This window comes from Capricornis sumatraensis, chromosome 7 (genome assembly GCF_032405125.1).
Source record: "Capricornis sumatraensis isolate serow.1 chromosome 7, serow.2, whole genome shotgun sequence".
NCBI lineage: Eukaryota > Metazoa > Chordata > Mammalia > Artiodactyla > Bovidae > Capricornis > Capricornis sumatraensis.
In genome coordinates, this window is record NC_091075.1 from 74,090,034 (window position 1) to 74,115,214 (window position 25,181).

Genomic DNA, 25,181 nt, shown 5'->3' on the forward strand with positions numbered 1-25,181 from the left:
AGCAGATACCACCTTGGGAATGTCTGAAATACAGAGGGATATTTGAGGAGAAAAAACCATGGCCATAACCTGGCAACAGCATTAATAGGGCTACATTTGCAATCAAGGCCTGTATGGGGCTCACATAGTAAACAAAGGATCAGGAGTTAGTCAGCCTGTCCAAGAGTCAAGGTCCACAGCTTCTTCTCTGAAGGGAGTGGAGAGGGGAGTAGATTATATATTCCTTACTTCCAGGATTTTGGTCTCTTTTTAAGCTATGGTCTATAGGACTACGTTTGAATTTAGGTCATAACTTCTTTAGCCTACTGCTGAAGACTGCCAAAATATGTGGTTTCTCTTTTTAAAATGAAGTTCCTCTGTGCTAATATCATAAAAATTCATGGAATCTTCAATTTATCTTTGAATTCTGATCCAATTTTTTAATGATACATTTCTACTTGACATTGCGATAGAAACTGTCTTCTTTGAACACTTAATCAAACACTATCACATAAAATTCACTTTTCAAAAGACCCCCATGAACTCAGAATCTCTGAAAATGTTACTTGATATTAAGTTAAATCACTGATTATACCTAGATAAGAACAGCAGGGTTAAGAAAAAACAATGAAGGCCCAAAGGCATTTGCTACCAGTCTCCATTCAGGTATTGGGCTGTACTTTTAGCAAAGCTAAGTCTTTAAGAATGTGCCATAGGCTTTATTGGAAAAGACATAAATAATGGAGCTGGAGCCTGGAAAATGGCAAGCTGGCTCAACTTCTTGGAGCATCATTCGTCAGATCCAGCTGCAAAAGCTAGAAGCTATAAAAAATGCATGCAGGATTTCTTTTTAAGCATTAACACACCACTACTTTAAATGTTGGTTCTGACTGAGAAATTCCTCTCTGCAGGTACTTTTTACCCCTGTAACCTCAGCAAGCTGCCAGGGCCTCAGGAGACTAAACAAATTGCTAACTTAAAAATTCATTATAGTATCTGCTCTCTTTCCAAGACATAAAATGTGCTTTATAATTTGCTCTTCTGAATCCCCAGGGACCTTAATCACCAAGGCCCCATGTGCTCATATGACGCCACCTCTCATCTATTATTAATATACTGGACAGTTCTTAAAATGCATCACACCCAAAAGTCCTAAAATGGGAAGTGAAAATGCCACTAGCCAGCACATTGATTTTTCCGAGGTAAGCAATATCTGAAGTGATGACAAAGATGATATTAACGCACTAGATTCCCAGGCAGAAAGCATAAAGGGTTAAACTCTATAGTCTGTATTTACTAACAGATGGTGGCAAATGGAAAATAAAGTCCAAGGTGTGAAGTTACTGTTAGAAGTTCATGAATGAAAGGAATTCAGTTCTGTGCAGCTAAGAAATATAAAGTTATCAGGAATAGAATATAAAAGTATGAAATGTAAGACAGCAATAGTTGGAAAATATAAAGACATCTGGATATAGGCTCAGAATTAGGATGGATAAAGCACCTGGCTTCTTATCTTATCACATTTCAATGACTCATAAAAATGGCACATAAATTCAAGATGGTTATAATTCAAGTAGGCCCAGTCAAGACATTGCCGCTTAGAAAGGGCCCATGTGTGAAAGAAGAAGACAAGTATCAAAGGAGGAAACTGACACAGCCTCAGGGTAAAATGGGATCCCTGAGAAAGTGATGGAAGTGTGAAAGATGAGTGTTACTGATATTTTCAAACTAAACCCTTGGGGTCTAGGTCATGATGAAGAACCAGACTTTCTTTCTCTGAAAACTTGGGTCTTAAATCCGTTCAAAGCACTTTCTTAAAATTAGTTGATAGGCAAATATAGTAGAAATGGATTCAACGGATGAAGGAATAGAAAGGCATAACCAAAAAAACCACAAGAACTCTCATGGATTTTTTAAGGATAATGTTTCCATCCTAAAGAAGTACAGGACTTTCTTCAAATGCAGTCATAGATGGAGGCAGAGAACAATCTGATTAGAAAGAGGAACAAGAGAGTCCTAGAACTCTTGAGAGTTTGGCCAGCAATCATAACCTATTACAGATGAGATCAGAGTTATGCAAAGATAAGAGATGGAAAGGCTAAATTAAGAGTATGATCTGACTGTAGCTCTCAGTCTTGATGATGTTAGCATATGTGATGAGGGAATGTGTCACTCAGACCAGTAATCAGCCTAGAAGCAGAAAGAAGGAGGGCGTGGTAAGGACCCATCACTGGGCAGACATGGCTGGTGGGATCCAATCAGTTCCCTCTCCACTTGCTCTTGGCTATGGGGTTTGGATTTATACTAGGCATCCCCTTGGTCTGGATAAAAGACCCCTCGATATCACCTACATAACATCAATTTTGTCTTCACTTCGTATCCCTTTGACTATGAATTCAGCCCTTCAGTTACCCTGATGCAAGAAGGATTTATAAAATGATAAAAACAAACAATTTGTAGCTGGAAACGGATATTCTCCATCAAAATTAATAAATCATGTCAATGTATGGCAAAACCAATACAGTATTGTAAAGTAAAAAAAAAAAAAAGATTAAATAGAATGATTTTTGCCAAAATCAGAACAATTAAAATAGAAATTATAATAATTTTAAAAAGCTAAATTAATTAAATTTTAAAACTTAAAAAAAATTAATAAATCAACATTTGGATTACCATTCTCTCATAACTTAACATGAGTCTGTTCTCTCCTCTCATGTGAAGAGGTCTTTCACGAGGCACTGGTGTATAAAGTTCCAGAACTTCAAATCTAACATCAGAGCCAGGTGACAGGAATTTTGCCACCCTGTGGGGCATCTTGGCAGCCAGTCAGCTAGACCCCCTTAAGTGGTTCTACCTTCTCACGTCACAAAAAAAAGAAAAAAGAAAGAAAGAAACATGTACGAATACATGATCCATTACTGCATTTAGCACTAGCTGACTGTGAACCAGAAATCAACTGTGCAAATCAACAACCGGTACCAAAGCCACTACACTCTTCAAGAACAGACCCTACATCTATTTGGTTTGTTCTGGCCTCTAACGTGGTGCCTGACATACATGCGCCATCACTCAGTCGTGTCCAGTTCTTTGTGACCCCATGGACTGTTGCCCACCAGGCTCCTCTGTCCATGGAATTTCCCAGGCAAGAATAGTGGACTGGGTTGCCATTTCCCCCTTCAGGGGATCTTCCTATCCCAGGGCTTGAACCATCTCCTGCACTTCCTGCACTGCCAGGTGGGTTCTCTACCACTGAGCTACTTGACATGCATTAGGGACCTGAAAAGTGCTTTTGAATAAATAAAATTTTAAGAAAAGGAAATGTAAAGAAAAAAGAGAAAGAATTCAGGTTCTTTCCGGAAGACGAAGCTGCTGGTGAGTCATGATGACTTTTCATATGACTACTAGGCCAAGGGGTTTCCATCCTTCTGAGTAGTTATTCATAAAAATTTTTGGAGGACAGAGAAAACTGAAAATAGATCAGTCATGTAACTGGACAAAATAATACAAGGTGGTGAAGATGCAAGTTGTTCTTGCTTTAATATAAACAGGGAATGAGATTATTTAAAAATAGCTTCCTATTTGTATACACCATTCAGCTTGAAGAAAAGAGACATGTGAAGTGAAGTGAGTCGTTCAGCCGTGTCCGACTCTTTGCGACCCCATGGAATACATTCCATAGAATTCTCCAGGCTAGAATACTGGAGTGGGTAGCCTTTCCCTTCTCCAGGGGATCTTCCCAACCCAGGGATCAAACCAGGGTCTCCTGCATTGCAGGTGGATTCTATCATCAGCTGAGCCACAAGGGAAGCCCAGACATGTGAAAGTCCACTGTATTTGTCTATTAGTTGACTCAGGAATAAGTAGTCTACAGTGATCAGTTCAGGTCAGTCGCTCAGTCGTGTCTGACTCTTGCGACCCCATGAATCGCAGCACACCAGGCCTCCCTGTCCATCACCAACTCCCGGAGTTCACTCAGATTCACGTCCATCGAGTCAGTGATGCCATCCAGCCATCTCATCCTCTGTCGTTCCCTTCTCCTCCTGCCCCCAATCCCTCCCAACATCCAAGTCTTTTCCAATGAGTCAACTCTTCGCATGAGGTGATCAGTTAGAGCCAAAAAATAAAATTGATAGAAAAATAGAATAACGACTTATAAAAAGGCGCATAAAAGAGCTATCCTTCTGTTGCTCTTATGTCATCTAGGGAAGCAGACAGATATAAACCATAGCTGATAATTCAGGATGTTCATACCTTTGTCATGGAGACCCAGCAGGACTTTTACACACACTCTGGACACTGTTTTGCCATATTATGCTGTGTTGAAATATTATGAACTCCCTAACGTTGAAGCTATTCCTATGCTGTTAAAAGGTCAGAGTTTAAGGTCCAAGAAAAAGACCTATTAAAATATCTTTTTAAAGAGGACATTGTGCTAAGTGAAATAAGCCAGACACAAAACAACAACTAATAACAATGATTCTACTTATATAAAGTACCTAGAATGGTCAAATTACAGAGACAGAAAGCAGACTAGCAGTTACAGGAGCCTGGGGAAAGAGGGATGGGAATTCCTGTTTAGTGGGTACGTAGTTTCATTTGGGGATGATGAAAAGGTTCTGCATATGATTTGTGGTGATGGTTACACAACAATGTGACTGTACTTAATGCCACTGAACTGTACACTTAAAAATAGTTAAAATGGTAAGTTTTGTGTTAAGTATATCTTATAGTATAGTGTATAGTGAAGTCGCTCAGTCGTGTCCAACTCTTTGCGACCCCGTGGACTGTAGCCTACCAGGCTTCTCCGTCCATGGGATTCTGCAGGCAAGAATACTGGAGTGGGTTACCATTTCCTTCTCCAGGGATCTTCCCGACCCAGGGATCGAACTCAGGTCTCCCGCATTGGAGGCAGACACTTTAACCTCTGAGCCACCACCACAATTAAAATATCAAGTGAGAAATTAGTCACTCACTAGACTCAGAAAGCACAATTTGAATGGAATAAAACCAGTAACCCAGACAATGCAACCTCTTCTTCCCACTCACGGGGCTGGGATACTGAAATGATGTGAAAATTAATTTTCCATTAAGACCCTTGAGCAGACATAGTTAGAATGTCCCTCCCATCCTACATGTAAATGACTCTAAGAACTTAATAGCCATCACCGTCATTTACTGACAATCTGCCCTGAGCCAACACTAATTGCTTTACACAAGGCATTTCTTTAGAATGTAATTTAAGACCCCTGTGTTAGCACCAGCTTAACTCTCCTATCCCACTCACAGTTCCCTCCTCTACATTTGGCCAGCTGGGGACCATCCTGAAGCTTCAGCCTCAAGAATTCAGCTTCCTCTGATAACCCTCACAGGATCACAGCCTAAGCCAGTGCTTCCCAAACCAGGCTCCACATAAGAATCACCAGAGGACTGAAAAATTACTGGTCCCCAAGCTACAGCCTAGAGATTTTGGTTTAACTGGTCAATGGTGTGTCCAGGGTATTTGGTTTGTTTTTTTTTTTTTTTAACTCTCCAGGGAATCCTAATCAACAGTCAAGGCAGAGATCCATTGACCTAAGTTACTTATTTTCCCTGAGTACCTGAGGCCCCTCATGCTTCACACCACAATATTAGCCTGCACCTTGCTTTATTATAATCACATGTTAGCTGGGCCTTCCCTTTTGAATACAAGCTCTTTGAAAGCAAGTTCAGGTTCACCACTGTATTCATAAGCCTGGAACAGCACCTGCCATATAGTAAGGGCTCAATAACTACCCAGAGTTGCTTTCTGTAATTCACTTCGCACCCACTCTGAGTCTTATCATCCCCAATTTTAAAATGAGCCTGCTGAGGCTCAGAGAGGCTAAATCATTTTCCCAAAATCACACAGCAAGTGAATGGCAGAGCCAGGATTAGTACTTTGTTCTCTCTGATTGCAAAATTCTGTTCACTACACTAAAGCGATTTCAGATTCCTTGAATAATTTGCTCATATTAAATGAATTGGTTTTTAGTGAATTAGAAATATAGACAATCTGGAAACTATGTGTGCTGTGAGTAACTGGGTAAGATACTCAAAATCTAAAAATCACTAAGTTTCTTAAGGTTGTTGGAGATAAGCTTTCACACAACCTGCGCCCTGGCTGCATAATCAGAAGCATGCCGCTGAAGAGGCCTCATGGCCATTCCTGGAATTTTCTGTTTCTCAATAATAGAACTCTCCTTTCTAGGACTCTAGTGCCAAAAATCTGAAATGGTTTTGATGTACTGACTTCTGAGCAAACAAATAAAACTAGTAAAAGAAAATTGTGAGATTGTAACGTCCACTGCCACTTTCTTGGGCAGCCACATCAGATACTGCTGATAACCACCCATTCAATTTTAGGACTTTCAAGTTTCCTGTGGCTACCCAGTCTCCAGCACAGTATTTGTTTTCCCTCAAAGGCAAACACCACTGAGACAACCCCACTGCCTGGAGAGAACAGAGCTCCTGCATGGGACTAGATACACCTGCATGGATCTCTTTTCCCAAATATAAGGCAGTCACTGACTTCTGGAACACACTAACTTCCTGAGATGAGCTTCCATTGCTCAGGTCTCTCTGACTGCTCAGGAGAGGAGCTTGGCTACCAAGTGTCAGGTGGCCTAGGAGTGCCAATTGCTTATTGTTCAGTTCCCAGGGCCACCTCTAATTATGGAAAATTGGAAGTATATACAATAGTAAGTGAACATTTCTGCCTACAATTCAACCAGACAGTTGGCACAGAGTGTACAAGTCTGTGATTTAGATGGTGAGTCAGGCCACAAGCCTAGGTTTGTACAAATATTCTGGCATATTATGGAATGGATCACTGTATAGTGAATCTTGGCACAAACAAAAAGGCTTTTTAAATTATCTTGGAAATCAGGAGGCTCACAACTCTCTCTCCAAGCTTGCAGGGCAGTCTCTAAAACTTCATGAGAGGTCTGTATCTTTCACAGCGTCACTTAATGGACATGTCACAGTCATTAAGGACTCTGGGTGTGAATCCTACAGCTCAATAGCTCGGGCCCTGAAACAATTTCTTAATGATCTTTTAGCTTTTTTCCCTTAATCTGTGAAAGGAAATAAGGATAGCAGCAAATAGAGTTATTGTGAGAATTAAATGAATTAAATACTACTGCAAGTAATATGCTTAACACAGATGTCTTCTGAATCTTGAGACATATCCCAGCAGTGGGCTCTGAGTCCTGATACAGGCAAAAGAGTTTTGCAAAGTACATTAGTTTCCAGATTTGGAGATTTCCCAGATAGGTTCATTAAAAAAAAAAAAAAAAGATTTGGTGATGGAAGAATATGATATATATAGCTGGCAACCTCTGGTTTTCTTGTGTATGTCGTGTAAGAACATTAAAACAACTACCTAGGATTGTCAACATTATTTCATGAAATAAATGATACTTAAGCACAGAAGAGAAAGACAGAAAGAAGTCTAAAATAGAGAGTATCTCATTTTTAAGTTTTGAATCAATTCAACCTTCTGAAAAACATACATTGTCCATATCTTTCTCATCTGCTCTCTGGCAGGTGAAGAACTATCAGAGAATATCAATAATGCATGACCTAGCATTTGAGCACCATTTGACAGCCTCCCTGGCATCTCTCTGTGACTCCAGAGCATCAAGGACCCAAACGCAGAACTGAGACTCCATCCTTCTTGTGGCTGGATCCCAGGAAGTTCTCAAAGTTAAGTCTCTTAAGATTCAGAAGACATGATCAGATGTAAAAAAGAAATACAGAAAGTCTGTGAGGCGTGGCCAGAATAGGAGCCCTAAATTTTTGTGGTTTTCACATAAGATGTTCATGGCACTCCCAAGTAAGGGCACATCACAACTTGAGATATGACACTGTGATACTTACTATAAGGCTGTAAGTTCAGTCTTGAATCAAACTGATGCCTATCACTTTAAAGAGAATAGAATACACTTAAAGAAGATATCAGATTAACACCAGAAGTATTATTAGAGTTTCCCTATGCTAACACATTGGCAGCATTTTTCTGTTTTGTTTGGTAAAGAATTTGAGTTGCTTGTAAATTTATGCTGAAACTCATAACTCACTTTCAGAGGTTAATGTGAGCTGCCCTACTTGCACAGGAAGTTGTATTTACCATACCTACTGTTCCTATGTTTCCATTAGAATGCAATTATCCTGCTTGGGAAAAAATAAAGGTCACTGGGTTAATGGAGCTTACCTTCCTTTTATAGTCCATAAATAATAAATCAGATATAATATTTAAAAAGAAAACCACATCCTTCATATCACTGTATTTCTGATGCTTTTTTTCATAGGATCTTTGAGTACATGGCACTTACTATGGCCATAAGTCTTGCAGTCCATCAACTTCCCACAGCACAGGTTCAATACAAAATACATGGCATGTGTCTATTAAATTGATATTCATCAATACTAAAACATCCACAAAATTTCCTATGACATTTTCAAGTCAGATTATTGAATAGTCCACTCTGAATTCGAAGAGTGTATCACAGAATGATTTATCCCAGCAAACACACAGAAAACCTCGTGAGCTTGATCTAAGTATTGACAGAGATACCCATTTAAAACATTCGAAACAAATACAGATTCAAGTGCTCTCCTATGCTTCCAGAATGACTCAGCAACACATGTTGTAAGTAGCCAGTAACCAGTGCTTGTGACCATGCTAAGAGCAATAAGTGGCTCGAGGTAAGACTCTCCTGCCACTAGTTTCTCTAATGAAAAAATGAAGACTTTCCTGCCAGCTAAATAGCTGAATAGGGCTCTCAGCCCAAAAGAACCTAATCAACGCTTTCACTTCAGACTTCCCAAGGGATCAACTAGGCATTGCACTAGTATCTAGCACATCAAAATTTATAGGCAGATTAGGAATACATGGCCTAAACAGCTTCAGAAAGCCATTTGTCTTGAATTATATTTTAAAAAACAACAAAATTCAGAGCAGCTGCTGTTGGATCATCAAGACCCTGAAACTAACAAGACGTCTTGTGAGATTTATCCAAGAAATAATTTTAAAATAATATGGGAATGAGAATACACCCGAGCCTGCTGTAAGAACTGTTAAACACTTGTAAATCACTTTCCAAAAATAATGAAAGTCTCTGCTTTCCATTTGACAAAGGCTTGTGTAACAAAATGCACTTCAACTGCCAACAAACAGAATCACACACAACTCCTGCAGCAGCATCACAGCACATTTCTGTGAATACGCATTTTAGGTTCAGATTATAAACCCAGCAATAAACCAACCAACCACTTTCATTAATAACACAGCATTATAAGCACACTTTAAAAAAGTTAATTTGAAGAGCATGTATCTGTCAATAGCACATGATTATTTGTTTTTATTATAACTAGTAACAACAAAATGGTAGTTGTTAACTACCATTTACTGAGTGCTGTTCAGCTGGGCACTGATCTATTAGTTTTATGTGCGTTATCTAATTTAATCCCTGAAAAAGCTTTATGGTCTATGATAGGTGACAGAATATCCCACCCCCAAATATGCCACTTTGACATAAGAATTATTTAGAGCTAAAGACTTTAAAAACAACATTTAAGAAGGGCATTCTAAACTCCCCTTTTCTTCCTGAATATAAAATATCAAAAACTCCCATGTAGAGACTTCCCTGGTGGTCTAGTGGTTAAGAATCCGGCTGTTGATGCAGGGCACAAGGGTTTTATCCATGATCCCAGAAGATCCCACATGCTTTGGGGCAACTAAGCTGGTGTATCACAACTACTGTGCCCGAGCTCTCTAGAGCACGTGCTCCACAACAAGAGACGCCGCTGCAATGAGAAGCCTGCATGCTGCAACTACAGACCAGTCACACACCGCACAGACTAAAATTAATTAATTAAAAAAAAAACTCCTCTCTGAAAGATGCCCTCCCTATACCAGGAGAAAAGAACATTCTTCCATGGGGAGTCAAAGCCAAGAGAATTCTGTACAAACAGACCTTGCTAAAATAATTCCTATCTTCTTATCTTTTTCAATCTTCCTTCAGCCTCCCCATATATTTTAGCTACATACCCACAACTGCCTCTCTTTCTTCAATCTGGTATAAAAGTATTTAGGTTTTGTTACTTCTTTGTGTTATGTAAACCTTATAGAAATGTATATGCTTTTCTCTTGTTATTCTGTTTTATGTCGGTTTAATTTTCAGACCTAGTTGAAAAACTCCAAGGGGACAGAGGGGGAATTTTGCCTCCCGTACTTCTGTGATGGTTTGTTATCTAATTAAATCTACCGACCTAACAGCACAGAGCATTAAGATCTAACATTTTAGATACACTTCATTTTCCTTAGTATTCATTCTCAATGTAAATATTTTGGGGCTTTGAAATTTATTTAGGCTGCAGTCCATGGGGTTGCAAAGAGTTGGACACGACTGAGGACTGAACTGAACCCAAGACCTCTCCACCTAGGGACTTCAGATTTCAAGGATCTCTAAATTCAATCAGCCCTTGACTAAATATAGAAATGAAGCAAGTTTTATCATTACATACAAGCTGCTTTCTTAGCCTAAATTTTATCCCTTTCACATAAAATCTTTTGAAAGGATAACATTTCTTTAAAGAATCAGAAAGAGCCCTGTGAATCCATAAGTGTTTTAGCACCAGTTCAGTTCAGTTGCGTCTGACTCTTTGCGACCCCATGAATCGCAGCACGCCAGGCCTCCCTGTCCATCACCAACTCCCGGAGTTCACTCAGACTCACGTCCATCGAGTCAGTGATGCCATCCAGCCATCTCATCCCGGGTCATCCCCTTCTTCTCCTGCCCCCAATCCCTCCCAGCATCAGAGTCTTTTCCAATGAGTCAACTCTTCACATGAGGTGGCCAAAGTACTGGAGTTTCAGCTTTAGCATCATTCCTTCCAAAGAAATCCCAGGGCTGATCTCCTTCAGAATGGACTGGTTTTAGCATAATTTCTCTTTTTTAATGCCACCCTGGCTCCTGAGCTACATGGTCTGTAACTCCTTCATTTAACCAGTCAGTCACTCATATAAGTTATTTGATAATCTTGTATGTCCTCTACATTGACAAACTATATAATAGGCTATAAATTGGCTCTACAATGCTAAGGAAAACTGCTTTTACTAAGCATTTCAATTACCAAAATATATAATACTCAAGGACAATATTATAGTATATTATGTTAATTATTTTAATGCAATGATACATACAATTTTTTTAATCTTAATTTTTAAAAATGATGAGAGACTAATAAATTGGGACCGTATTTACCCCTATGAAGTCTCCTTCTTCAAACGCACTTAAATTTTCAGCGTTGGTATTTTTGTTCATGCTTATATTACTTGACATGACCTTTAAATGTCCAGCTCGAACCAAGTAGCATTCCAAGGGTACGTGTCCTTGTCTCAGAATCATACTTTCAGCTTCAAATCTGGGGAGAAAGAATATCAAAAACATCTTTTCTGTGAGTTAGAAGTCATTTTTGGCTAACAAAATCCTGTCATCTTCTTCTGTAAAGAATTTTACTTTTTATTTTCTTAATAAAATTGTCATCCTCTTCTCGTAAAGACCTTGAGGGCAGGGACCCTTCAAGGTCTTAGCTATAGCATCCAAGCCTAGAATGGAGCTTGGGTCAGAAAGTCGACACTCAATGAATATATGTTGCATGGATTTATAAACAGGCAAAAGAGGGTGTCATGCAACCACAGAACAGAAAGTCTCCCTGCAAAATAATTTATTAGATGAGCCCTGCTATTTCACAAAATACAGGTGTTTTTTTGAAATCATTACTGCTGAATTCATGACATAAAGCCAGATTTTTGGCTTTCTGGGAGACATAAATTTGATGTTGACTTGCATTCCTTCTACCAAGACTTTTTGAAAGTACTGTATTCAAGAGAAGTTTTGTAAATCTGTTTCTTTCCCCTATTTGTCAATTTTTAGCCAAAAAGAGCAGTCCACCCTTAGTTTCTAGAACCTACCCTGGTAATAATGCATGGTAAGTGCTAATAAACATAAAAATGACATGGGGCAGTTGATTAAAAAATTCAAGATTCCTTGATACCCTTGAAATTCTGATTTGGTAAGTCTGGGGTAGAGCCCAGGAATCTATTCTTAAAAGACTGTCCAGATTATCTGATGAGGACCACACTTCGAGAAATACCATAAGTGAAGCTAAGAATAAATGTCATTTATTTTGTTTTTTTCTGATATGAGTAATTTTTTGTGAAGACCAGAACATGTTCTATGAAATATTAAGAAGTTCTTTGAACTATTGGGATAGTTTCTGATTTTCAGTTAGCAGTTATACTATCCAGAATTCTTTCTTCCTAGAAGAACAGTTATAATTTCTTTATTCCATATTAGGCAAGTGTAATTATCAGAGAATGTGAATGGGAAAGAAGACAGCAGTATTAGATATCAAAGACACAACCATCTCTCTGTTATCAGTGAGAAGGCCTGAATTCTAGCACTTGATGAGCTAGATACATTAAAAAACCTTGAAAAAAATCACTTAAGCTCCAATTCCTCACTTACAAAATAGGAATATACCAACATTCCTCATAATAATGTTTTAAGGGAAAAGCATGGAATATATAACAGTGACTTATTCAAAAGGAAGATATTTTATAAATAAAGTATTAGGATTTGGGCCCTACTTCAATAAATTTGACATCGCAGAAGCAGGATGACTTCCAACAAAAAACCATACAAGTTGATAAGTAAGCCTGTTGCAGTTCCATGGATGCTGACATGGGACTCTTGAGTCAGAGACAAAGGACTTTACCAGTTGCAGCAGGAGAAACAAGAGTATCAGTATTGTTGCACCAGTCCTCAGATCTCTCAAGGCAATGCGGAGGGCCCAGTGGAGCCTGCACACACAGTATAGTGAGTCCCAGAGGAGGGTTCTATACATAGGAAATCCACTGCTGTAGAATAGGAAGTGAGCAAGTTGGTTTGTCTGAAAGGTGACCAGGTGCTGTGAACTGCAACGCATTACTTTCTCAGAATTATCAAGTGCATAAACACTACAAGAAATGGCCCAGGTTTAAAAAAAAAAAAAATGTCAAAGTCTTGGGCAGAGAAGGCAATGGCAACCCACTCCAGTACTCTTGCCTGGAAAATCCCATGGACGGAGGAGCCTTGTAGGCTGCAGTCCACGGGGTCACTAAGAGTCGGGCAACTTCACTGAGCAACTTCACTTTCACTTTCATGCACTGGAGAAGGAAATGGCAACCCACTCCAGAATTCTTGCCTGGAGAGCCCCAGGGACCGGGGAGCCTGGTAGGCTGCCATCTATGGGGTCGCACAGAGTCGGACACGACAGAAGCGACTTAGCAGCAGCAGCAGCAGCAGCAAAGTCTGGGGATGTATACAGCAAGATGTAGAGGAACATAAGAGGCTCAAGCAGGCTGTATCTCAACATACAGCACATAATAATACAAATGAATGGAATTTTAAAATAAAGTTAGATGGCTACTTAAAGAATTATGATTCTAGTTCTAAAAGGGAAAAAGGCAAGGAGAAATTTTACAATGTTATTTCCACTGCCTTTGAGAAGAGGATCCTAAGATTACAATGTGAAGACTCCTGACTTTGTATTGTTTATGTTAATGACAATTTTTAAAAACCATGACTAAAGCTCTTTAGACTTGAAAAAAATATCAAAAATTCCTGAAGTAACTGCCACATCACAGAAATATCCTCAAGATAATGGTTAGTGTCCATGAACTAACAGTAGGAGAACAGTCCATAGGACCACCAAGAAATTATGAGAATGAGGCCAACAGTAAGGATGTGATGGAAAAGGAAGGAGAAGTTGGGTAGACCTGAGAACTTACAAATTTAGGACAAGCATTTTAATGGAAAAGGTCTGGAATTCAAGACTCAATCAGTTAAGGCCTCACAGAAACAGGAGGAGGATTCCACATTCTGTTTTCTTCCCTTCATATTGTAAAAGTGTGGATGAGAGCCAGTCATTCCCAGACAGGTTTTGAAGTACATCATTTGGCTGCCAGACGCCCATTATACTAATCGGATCACCAGTTTTCTCTCTATCTTGTTGACACAAGGATTCCAGAGCTACCCATTTCTTTCACAGCATTAAAATTTAAGCCTGCCACACATACAATAAACCATAAAATATTCACATAGGCCTGTACTCTGCTTTGGTATTATATTGTAACTCCAGAATGATTCTTCAATAGCCTGCATGAGTGACGAGAAGGAATGCCAATACTAAATAGGTTTTCCATGCTTAAACACTTAATTTTATACTTCTGAGGCATTGACACATTTGTGAATTACAGTTTGATTCCAATCATCATCTTTCTCAATAATTTTTTCTTGTTTAGAACATAGCTACAACTACTCTCAGTGGATAAAAAGAAATCAAAGTACCTTTATTAGGAGTAGAAAGACTTAATACCTCCACATTCAAAAACTACATAAAATGTCCTCATTAATATTCATATGGCTATACATGTATACTGTATATTGAACTCTAAGAGAGCCTATGAATATTATTAATTATTTATAGATACACTGATTCATTTGGTTTTATTCTCCATTTAAAAGAAAGGGAAATTTGAATACATATTAATAATCAATCTTCACTGAATGACCTGGTACTTTTTAAAAAGTAATTCACCATTAAAATTTCTAAATATCCATGATTTTTTAAATAAGGCTTCATGTTAATGCTACACTATTTTTAACGCTTTCCAAGACTCACATACACAATATATCTTATATTAAGCAGGGTTCTGGGTTGCAGACAAAAGAATCTACTCTGGTTTAAAGAAAGAAAGGATTTACTATGGGTACTAGATAGCTTATAGCAGCCGTCGCCAACCTTTTTGACACTGGGGACTGATTTCATGCAGGACAATTTTTTGACGGAGTAGATGCCATGGTGGGGGGTGGGGCTGGTTTGGGGATGATTCAAATGCATTACATTTATTGTCCACTTTTTTGTAATCTAATACCAACACTGATCTAACAGGAGGTACTGGTCTGTGGCCCAGAGGTTGGGGATCTCTGGATTATAGAATCTTTAGAAAGGTTAGTGAAATAGCCTGTAGGCAAAACTTACAAGAATAACTTTGGTGAAAATGCTGGGCAGATCCCAGAACCATTTTATCTCTACCATAGTCAGGAAACTGGGGCCAGCCACCACACCTGAACAAAGAATCACATGTTTTTTGCCAGTCTTTGCATCAGCAAAATGGATATCCCATGTCTAATCCTTCCCCCACATACGTTAATTGCCAAAAAAAAAAAAAGTAAAAGTATCAGTCGCTCAGTTGTGTTGACTCTGTGACCCCGAAGGACTGTAGTCCACCAGGCTCCTCTATCTGTGGACTTCTCCAGGCAAGAATACTGCAGTTGGAACCCATTCTCTTCTCCAGGGGATATTCCCAATTCAGGGATCAAACCTGGGTCTCCTACATTGCAGGTGGATTCTTTACCATCTGAGCCACCAGGAAAGCCCATTAATTGCAAACCAAATGTCATAAAGCTATATTTGTCAGAATCTAAATTATGTATTGGAGAAGGCAATGGCACCCCACTCCAGTACTCTTGCCTGGAAAATCTCATGGATGGAGGAGCCTGGTAGGCTGCAGTCCATGGGGTAGCTAAAAGTTGGACATGACTGACTGACTTCACTTTCACTTTTCACTTTCATTCATTGGAGGAGGAAATGGCAACCCACTCCAGTATTCTTGCCTGGAGACTCCCAGGGATGGGGGAGCCTGGTGGGCTGCCATCTCTGGGGTCGCACAGAGTCGGACACAACTGAGCGATTTCACTTTCACTTTTCACTTTCATGCACTGGAGAAGGAAATGGCAACCCACTCCAGTGTTCTTGCCTGGAAAATCCCATGGACAGAGGAGCCTGGTAGGCTGCAGTCCATGGGATTGCTAAGACTCAGACATGACTGAGCGACTTCACTTTCATGCATTGGAGAAGGAAATGGCAACCCACTCCAGTGTTCTTGCCTGGAGACTCCCAGGGACGGGGGAGCCTGGTGGGCTGCTGTCTATGGGGTCGCACAGAGTTGGACACGACTAAAGCAACTTAGCAGAAATCATGTATTGATACTCTAAAAGAAAGTGAGGAGGGACTGGAAAAGCTAAGTTTTTGGTTTTTTGTTTTGTTTTGGTTAATATTCTACATTGAAATGGTGAGGTTAACATTATGGGGAAATATTAAAATGCAGAGTTTGTTTCAAAAGATTTTGGGCAACTCCAGATTGCAAATGTCAACTTCAACCTTTATCACAAAATTCAGGGTACCTTACCTAATACATTTTGCATGTTTTTCCTCTTTCTTGACAAATAAGCAGACTGTTACAATAGTCCAGTCATTTTTAAATTGGTTTGGTATTTGCTTATAAATTTTGATCTTCATCCTATTTTCAATTCTAATTTCCTTCAGGTTGGTTGGAAAATTCATCATTACAGAGTTTAAAGCACAAACCCCAAATTATTACATATTTCTTTTAGTCACTTTTCAATTCGTAATACGTCTTTTGTCTTTAAAGTTTTGTTACACTCTATTCACCATCTGTCCCTGCCTTTCTTAAGGGGTTTGCCAAGACCCAAATGGAATATTTATGTGTCAGTTACTCTTGATAGATTGCGGTCTGGCAAAGTTGAAGCTGTACTTCATTCGGCAAACTGTGAAATGACCTATTCCTCTTTAGACATAGTTGAAGCTTAAAAAAAAAAGAAGAAGAAGAAAGAAAATAAATAAATAAATAAATAGCTTAGAAAGGGGGTGAAGGAAAAAGATTATGATCCTCTGCAATTAGCTCAGATCCCTTCAATGTTTCTGATAACCAAAATAAGAACAGACTTTATGTGTTCTCTAAAGTCTAATCATTTTTTTAGGTGGTAGATAGTGATCATTAAAATCTTCCATATACAGATTCAGGAGAATTTGCTATGATAACAGAGCAAAACTTCTATGGAAGGGAAGGAGACACTGACACAGTGAGGAGATGGTCTTCCCTTGTACTCACGAAGTGCCATGATGTTAGGGCCTCAAACTATGTGGAGAAGTTGGTAAGGAATATTTCAGAACCTAGCTAGGCCAGCAAAACAGTTAAGAAAAAGAAAGCACCAGAAAAACAAAATCTGATGGTGTCCAGGAATCTTTTATTAAAGACATCTGAGGTGAAAAGTTCAAGCATGCCTTTTTTCCCCCTTTTTCAAAGTATTAGGTTTTAATATGCATTAATAGTGCATCTGCCTGCTATCACTGAGAAAGAACTGTGAAGTGGCTACTAAATCTTTAAAATGTTTGCATTTCTAAAAGGTCTAAAAACAAAGACATGTTCATAACCCCTACCTCATACCATATATAAAAATTAACTTAAAGAGTGGATCAATGATGTAAATATAAGAAAAATATTAAACCAGAAAATATAGAGGTAAACCTTCATGACCTTGGATTTGGTAATAAATTCTTAGATATAACACACAAGCAGCAACAGAAAAAAATTAATTGGACTCCATAGAAACTTAAGACTTTTTGCATCAAAGGACATTATCAAAGAAAGTGAAAAGGCAACCTGTAGAATGGAAGAAAATACTTGCAAACCATATATTTTACAGAGGTTTAATATTCAGAATACATAAAGAACTCACAATTTGGTAACAAAATACAAATTGGCCAATTAAAAGTATGTAGTGGGCTGCAGTCCAAGGGGTCGCTAAGAGTCGGACATGACTGAGCGACTTCACTTTCACTTTTCACTTTCATGCATTGGAGAAGGAAATGGCAACCCACTCCAGTGTTCCTGCCTGGAGAATCCCAGGGACCGGGGAGCCTGGTGGGCTGCCATCTCTGGGGTCACACAGAGTCAGACACGACTGAAGTGACTTAGTAGCAGCAGCAGCAGTGGACTTGAATTGACATTTCTCCAAAGAAGAATTCATTTGAATCAGTTCTGATGAGATGGATGAAACTGGAGCCGATTATACAGAGTGAAGTAAGCCAGAAAGAAAAACACCAATACAGTATACTAACACATATATATGGAATTTAGAAAGATGGCAATGACGACCCTGTATGCAAGACAGGAAAAAAGACACAGCTGTGTATAACGGACTTTTCGACTCAGAGGGAGAGGGAGAGGGTGGGATGATTTGGGAGAATGGCATTCTATCATGTATACTATCATGTAAGAATTGAATCGCCAGTCTAGGTCTGACGCAGGATACAGCATGCTTGGGGCTGGTGCATGGGGATGACCCACAGAGATGTTATGGGGAGGGAGGTGGGAGGGGGGTTCATGTTTGGGAACACATGTAAGAATTAAAGATTTTAAAATTAAAAAAAAAAAGAAAGTATACAAACAGTCATTAAAAGGTACATGAAAAGATGCTTAACATCCTTTGCCACTTGGGAAATGCATACTAAATACAGAATGAGATACCGTTCACTCCCACTAACATGGCAGTAATAATAATTGTGGTGGTGATTTAGTTGCTAAGTCAAGTCGGACTCTTTGCGACCCCACGACAGTAAATTCCCAGGCTCCTCTGTCCATGGGATTTTCCAGGCAAGAGTACTGGAGTGGATTGCCATTTCCTTCTCCAGGGGATCTTCCTGACCCAGGGATCGAACCCGGGTCTCCCGCATTGCAGACAGACACTTTACCGTCTGAGCCACCAGGGAAGTCAGATGAGTATAGTTTTGTGTTAATATTTGTTTCCAATTTGCTATTTACAATGTACAACTTACTATTTATAAAATCACTTAACTAAAAAACCTCATTTTCTGACCTGCTAGGTAAGTTTTCTGCAAAGTCTACTTGATTAAAAATTTTGAAATTATAGGGTGTTTAAAACCTAAGTATCAACTTCTACATACCATGACCATATCTTCTAAAAGTCTATTTTAAACATTTTTAAGTGTATAGTTGGTGGCAACCATCACCATTGTTTCCAAATCTTTTCCATCATCCCACATACAAACTCTGTAACTACTCTGTAGCTACTAAGTGATAACTCTTCATTATCCCCTCACCACAGTCCCTGGAAAGCACTGTTCTACTCTCTCTGGGTTTTTTTGTTTTTCGAAGTTAAAAATGCTTCCTTTATTACATAAAGTCAGTACTGCTACTTCTAAATTCCACTGTTTGTGCATCGCTAGGTGGTTCAGTGTTATGCCTATGATGTGAAGGACAGTTACTTCCAGGTGTCCTCAGTGTGGCTTCCCGTGAGAGTCATCAATCATATCTGCTCCCAGAATTACACTTGCAAGCTACTCTAGGAGAGTAAGAAGTTCTCCCAGGCCCTAGAGTAAACGTCATGTTCTTCCACACTTTGTAGTACCAGAAGCAACAAAGTTCTGAAGGAGACACAGTTAATTAAAGACAGCATGAACTCGCAGTCTGTCAATATACCATCCTCACTGTTTTCATTAACAAAGTGGGTTACACTGGAGCCCGGATCTGCTTTATGATTCACTGTTACAAGACGGTGCACATTCTCCTGATTGCTAGGGTACAAGGTCACTCTCAGAACAGCCTCCTGACCAGACCTGGGAGTGAGCGGCCCTAGGAGTGGGAGAAGCTCTGCAAGATCAGCGCTGGTTTTAAGCCTACACCATTTCAAGGCAGTCTCCAGCACACGTCCAGTGAATTACTAGGTTAGCATTTTGGTGCTGTTATATGTTGTGAGGAGAATTATTTTCCATTATGCAGTTTAGCTCAACAAAATAAATAAATTTGGGCCAAAATTACAACCAGATTATGACCAATTCTCCAAGCAAAAAAGAATCAAAGTAACTGCTGAGGTTAACATGCAATGATTCTCTTCTTGTGGCCTTCTACTGGTTTGTGAACTGCACTATTAAAAATCATGAGCTTTAACAAAAATCTTTATAACAAGCCAATGCATCCAAACAGGCATTTGGCCAGTAAGAATTTAATTTCACACCAATGAAATTTTAGAGTTTAGATTTATTTAGGGCCATTTGCACATGTTCATAGAATAGTTTACCCCCCCCCAAATGACAAGACAGCTCCCCTTCACCAAGTCTCTATATTCTGCTTTACTTATATATAGCAAGAGGATAACATTAAACATGGAAGCTTTTGATTTGTGGCACCAGATGGTGGTCTACACAGGACATCCTTCAAAAGCTACAATTAGGGATCCACCTAGCTTTTCAGCAATACAAGCTCGATTGAGGTCTTCTGGCCTATTTGCTCGACATTTGTGTTCTATGCCTTGGAACTTCGTTTTGATGGCATCCTTGGAGCTCCCATAGATCATTTCACTCTTCAGAGGAGATAGTTCTGGTGCCCACAGGAAAAACATCAACTCCTCTTTTCTGGATTCCTTTGTTTCAAAGCTTGTATCATACAGAGCATATCAACAATCTTTTTCAGGAAGCATCCCCACAAAATGCTTGAAAGGATCGGTTTTGGTGACACCAACATCTCCCACCAAGATCTCCTTGCCGTCCTCCTCAATGATGCACTTTTTGTCTGCACTGAGACACAAGATGACAGCCTTCTTTCTGTTCTTGATTTCTTCTGGCAGCAAGCACTTCCGAACTTTCCTGTCATAAAAAACGCAGCATACTTCATCCGCAACGTACACTCCTGAGGTTATGTTTGCCACGGCAGTCGCAAAGGAGAGGGAACCGGCAGGCTCCAAGTCTACAGAGCGTCCTTCTTACAGGAGCTGGGTGAGCCTCCTGGAGGGCGGGAGGGCACCTTGGACCCTCTCCCTGGTTTTTGTTTGCTTGCTTTGTTGTTTTTTTTTTGGCCAGTGCCATGCGGCATGAGGGATCTTGGTTCCCCGACCAGGGATCAAACCCTTGCATTGGAAGCTCTGAGTCTTAGCCACTGGACAGCCAGGGAAATCTCTCTACTCCCTGCTTCTATGAGTTTTACTATGTTAGATTCCTCATATTAGTGGAATCATGTAGTATTTGTTGTTCTGTGACTGGTTTATTTCACTTAGCATAATGTCCTCAAGGTTTGTTCATACTCTTATGTGTATAAGAACTGTCATTCTTTTTGAAGGCTAAATAACATTCCATTATAAAGATATACTACTTCTTTATCCATTCATATGTTGATGGACATTTAGATATTTCCACACCTTGGCTTTTGTAAATAAGTAATGCTGCAGTGAACATAGAGTTGCTAGTATCTCTTCAAGATTCTGATTTCAATTCTTCTGGAAAAATACCAGATGTGGGACTGTTGGATCATATGGTAGTTCTATTTTTGAGAAACCTCCATACTGTTTTCCACAGTGATTACACCATTTTTCATTCTCAAAAACAATTATTTACAAGGATTCCAATTTTCCCATGTCTTTGCCAATACTTGCTGTCTTTTGATTTTTCGATAACAGCCATCCTAACAGGTATGAGGTGATATTGTAGTTTAGTTTGCATTTTCCTGACAATTAGTGACCTTAAGCATCTTTTCATATAGCTGTTGGCCACTTGTACATCTTTTTTGGAAAAATATCTATTTAGTTCTTTTGCCCATTTTTTAATCTAGTTATTTGCTTTTTTTTTTGCTATGAATTGAAACAGCTTCTTACACATTTTGGATAATAAGCTCTTATCACATAAATGGCTTGCAAAAATTATCTCTCATTCTACTGGCTATCTTTTTATTTTGTTCATTCTTTCTTTTGATGGTTCAAAATTGGGAAAGGAGTACGTCAAAGCTATATATTGTCATCCTGTTTATTTAACATATGCAGAGTACATCAGGAAAATGCCAGGCTATATGATTCATAAGATGGAATCAAGATTTACAGGAGAAATATCAATAACCTCAGATATGCAGATACCACCACCCTAATGGCAGAAAGCAATGAGGAACTAAAGCGCCTCTTGATGAAGGTGAAAGAGGAGAATGAAAAAGCTGGCTTAAAATTCAACATTCAAAAAACTAAGATCATGGGATCCAGTCCCATCACTTCATGGCAAATAGATGGGAAAAAAAAGTAGAAATGATGACATACATTATTTTCTTGGGCTCCAAAATCACTGCGCACAGTGACTGCAGCCATGATATTAAAAGATGCTTACTCCTTGGAAGGAAAGCTATGACAAATTTGGACTGCGTATTAAAAAGCAGAGACATCACTTTGCCAACAAAGGTCTGTATAGTCAAAGCTATCGCTTTCCCAGTAGTCATGTACAGATATGAGAGTTGGACTATAAAGAAGGCTGAGTGCTGAAGAATTGATGCTTTTGAATTACAGTGCTGAAGAATACTCTTGAGAGTCCTTTGGATAGCAAGGAGATCAAACCAGTCAATTCTAAACGAAATCAGTCCTGCATAGTCATTGGAAGGACTGATGCTGAAGCTGAAGCTCCAATACTTTGGCTACCTGAGGCAAAGAGCTGACTCAATGGAAAAGACCCTGATACTGGGAAAGATTGAAGGCAGGTGGAAAAGGGGGTGACAGAGGATGAGATGTTTGGATGGCATCACGGACTCAGTGGACATAAGTCTGAGCAAATTCTGGGAGATGAAGGACAGGGAACCCTGGCATGCTGCAGTCCATGGGGTTGCTAAGAGTTGGACATGACTTAGCAACTGAACAACAAGGAGGAGACATGAAAACTAAAAGCGCCACTGTCTCCTGACTTGAATCCAGAAACAGAAAAAGCACAGTGGAAATACTGGGGAAATCTAAATAGTCTGTAGTTTAGTTTACAGTGTTTGTTAAACTAATCTTAATTTTTACTTTTGGTCCCTGTTCCATGGCTATATGAGCTGTTAACATATAGGGAGACTGCATAGAGAGTATTATTGGAACCATCTGTACCATCTCTGCAACTCTTCTGTAAGCCTAAAATTATCAACATAAAAAGCTAAAAAAAAATTTAGCTTCAGCAAAACACAGGGGGTATACTAAGCAATGCTGCTGCTGCTAAGCCGCTTCAGTCGTGTCCAACTCTGTGCAACCCCAGAGACAGCAGCCCACTAGGTTCTCCCATCCCTGGGATTCTCCAGGCAAGAACACTGGAGTGGGTTGCCATTTCCTTCTCTAATGTGTGAAAGTGAAAGTGAAAGTGAAGTCACTCAGTCGTGTCCGACTCTCAGCGACCCCATGGACTGCAGCCTTCCAGGCTCCTCTGTCCATGGAATTTTCCAGGCAAGAGTACTGGAGTGGGGTGCCATTGCCTTCTCCGTACTAAGCAATAATTAATTCAAATAAATGGGTCTAAATCTCAGGTAACTGAAACCCAAAATAAAAACAAGTCATCAGTATCCAGTTATTACTTTTCACCCACACAGTTTGAATGTCCAAGTTTTCCAAACTAAAATCTCACATGAGTCATGAAGAGTGAGTAAATATCTACTTTTACACCTTCAGGAACACAATTCTGTATTTAAATTTAGATTCTATGAGAAAGAAAAATTTAACTTAAATCATGTTTATTTACACTACTTCTTCCAAGTTGTAAATTCACTGTTAAGGACTGTCTGTAACCAAACAAGAATTTCAGCTTGTAGTTATAGGAACTTACATGGCTATGATACATAGCAGTGTTGAATCCTCCCAGACTAAAATGGTATAGGTGGATTCAAGGCAATGGCATAAGTACAGAAAGCACTGTCAGAAATGTCTGATGCCAAAGATAATGAGTATTTGTAATATAGCACTTTTTTAGGATACTCTGAACTGCTTTATATCTTAAAATGCCTAAAAATCATACTCTTTACTTATAGCAGGTTTATAAAATGTTCTTTAGAGGCTTAAAAACAACAAATGTAAATCCAATTTACCCATACTACAAAAAGTAAATTAAACTCTTAACAGAAGTAGAGAAGGTCCACCTAAAGTCTTATGGACAGAAATTCATGTCTATATAATGGACTGCTTTGAAGTTTGTTCAAATATTAGTAAATTAACATTACAGAAAGCTTTTTTTTAATTTAAATTTACTTATTTTAATTGGAGGCTAATTACTTTACCATATTGTATTGGTTTTGCAATACATCAACATGAATCTGCCATGGGTATACACGTGTTCCCCATCCTGAACCCCCCTCCCACCTCCCTCCCCGTACCATCCCTCTGGGTCATCCCAGTGCACCAGCCCCAAGCATCCTGTATCCTGCATCGAACCTGGACTGGCAATTCGTTTCTTATATGATATTATACATGTTTCAATGTCATTCTCCCAAATCATCCACCCTCTCCCTCTCCCACAGAGTCCAAAAGACTGTGAAAGCATTTTAATATGTTTAAATAAATTTATTTATATTCAAAATCAAGTATCTCAAACACATACCTCAAACATAACACATAATAGCCACTCAATTATTAATATTTCTTTAATTAATATATGAAATAAATTAAAGATTGTTTCACTAGATCAAAAGAAAATATGAATATTACAGCCAACTTTATTTAATCCCGTTTTGTTTTCTAAAACTCCAAAATTAACACAGGGATTAGGAAAGTAGAAAAATAAGAAAAATAATTTTGCCTGGTTCTTTTATAGTGTTAATTTATATTTGCTTAAAATGATAGAAGAAAAGTGTTATAAAAACATTGGCATAATCATATATCAGAAAAAAACCTTTTTTTATCTCTTTACCTCTCTGAGATTTTCTGGGCTTCTCTGCTTAGATCGAATGAACAATGTTTTCAGCTTTTCCAAATCTTTGCTCTGTAAAACAAAGCGTATTTACATTGATCTGTCACCATGGACGCAATTTCTTCTAAAAATTTGGAAAGGATTTATAGCCTGGATAACAAGACTGTTACATTTATGTAATACTGACTTCTAACTCTGCATAGACATTTTATTGAAATAAAGAAACAGATTTACTTAAAACTACTGAAGCACTAAGTGTGGGATTCACTGGTCATGTTACATTGATAGACAAATTTGATTATAACTAAGACAACAGGACCATTAAAGCAAATTGAGAGTTGTTTGTATGATGAAGTGATATTTCTTGTTATGAGTATGAGAGACCCCACGAGTGTAGCTTACACTCATGTCAACTCAGTTGAATAGCGGTCACATGCATCAGACTGTGAAACTATACACGAGTACTTTTCTTTTTATCTACAGAATTCAGTTTCAGAATAGTGTTACTGACTGAAGGCTATCTTCTAAGACAATCCCCTGGAGAAGGGCATGGCAACCCACTCCAGTATGGTTGCCTGGAG

At 38.9% G+C, this 25,181-nt stretch overlaps 1 pseudogene; it reads right to left on the reverse strand.

Moving 5' to 3' along the window:
* Positions 1-20,129: 20,129 nt before the first annotated feature.
* On the reverse strand, positions 20,130-24,710 carry LOC138081821 (destrin pseudogene; annotated as a pseudogene).
* Positions 24,711-25,181: the final 471 nt, after the last annotated feature.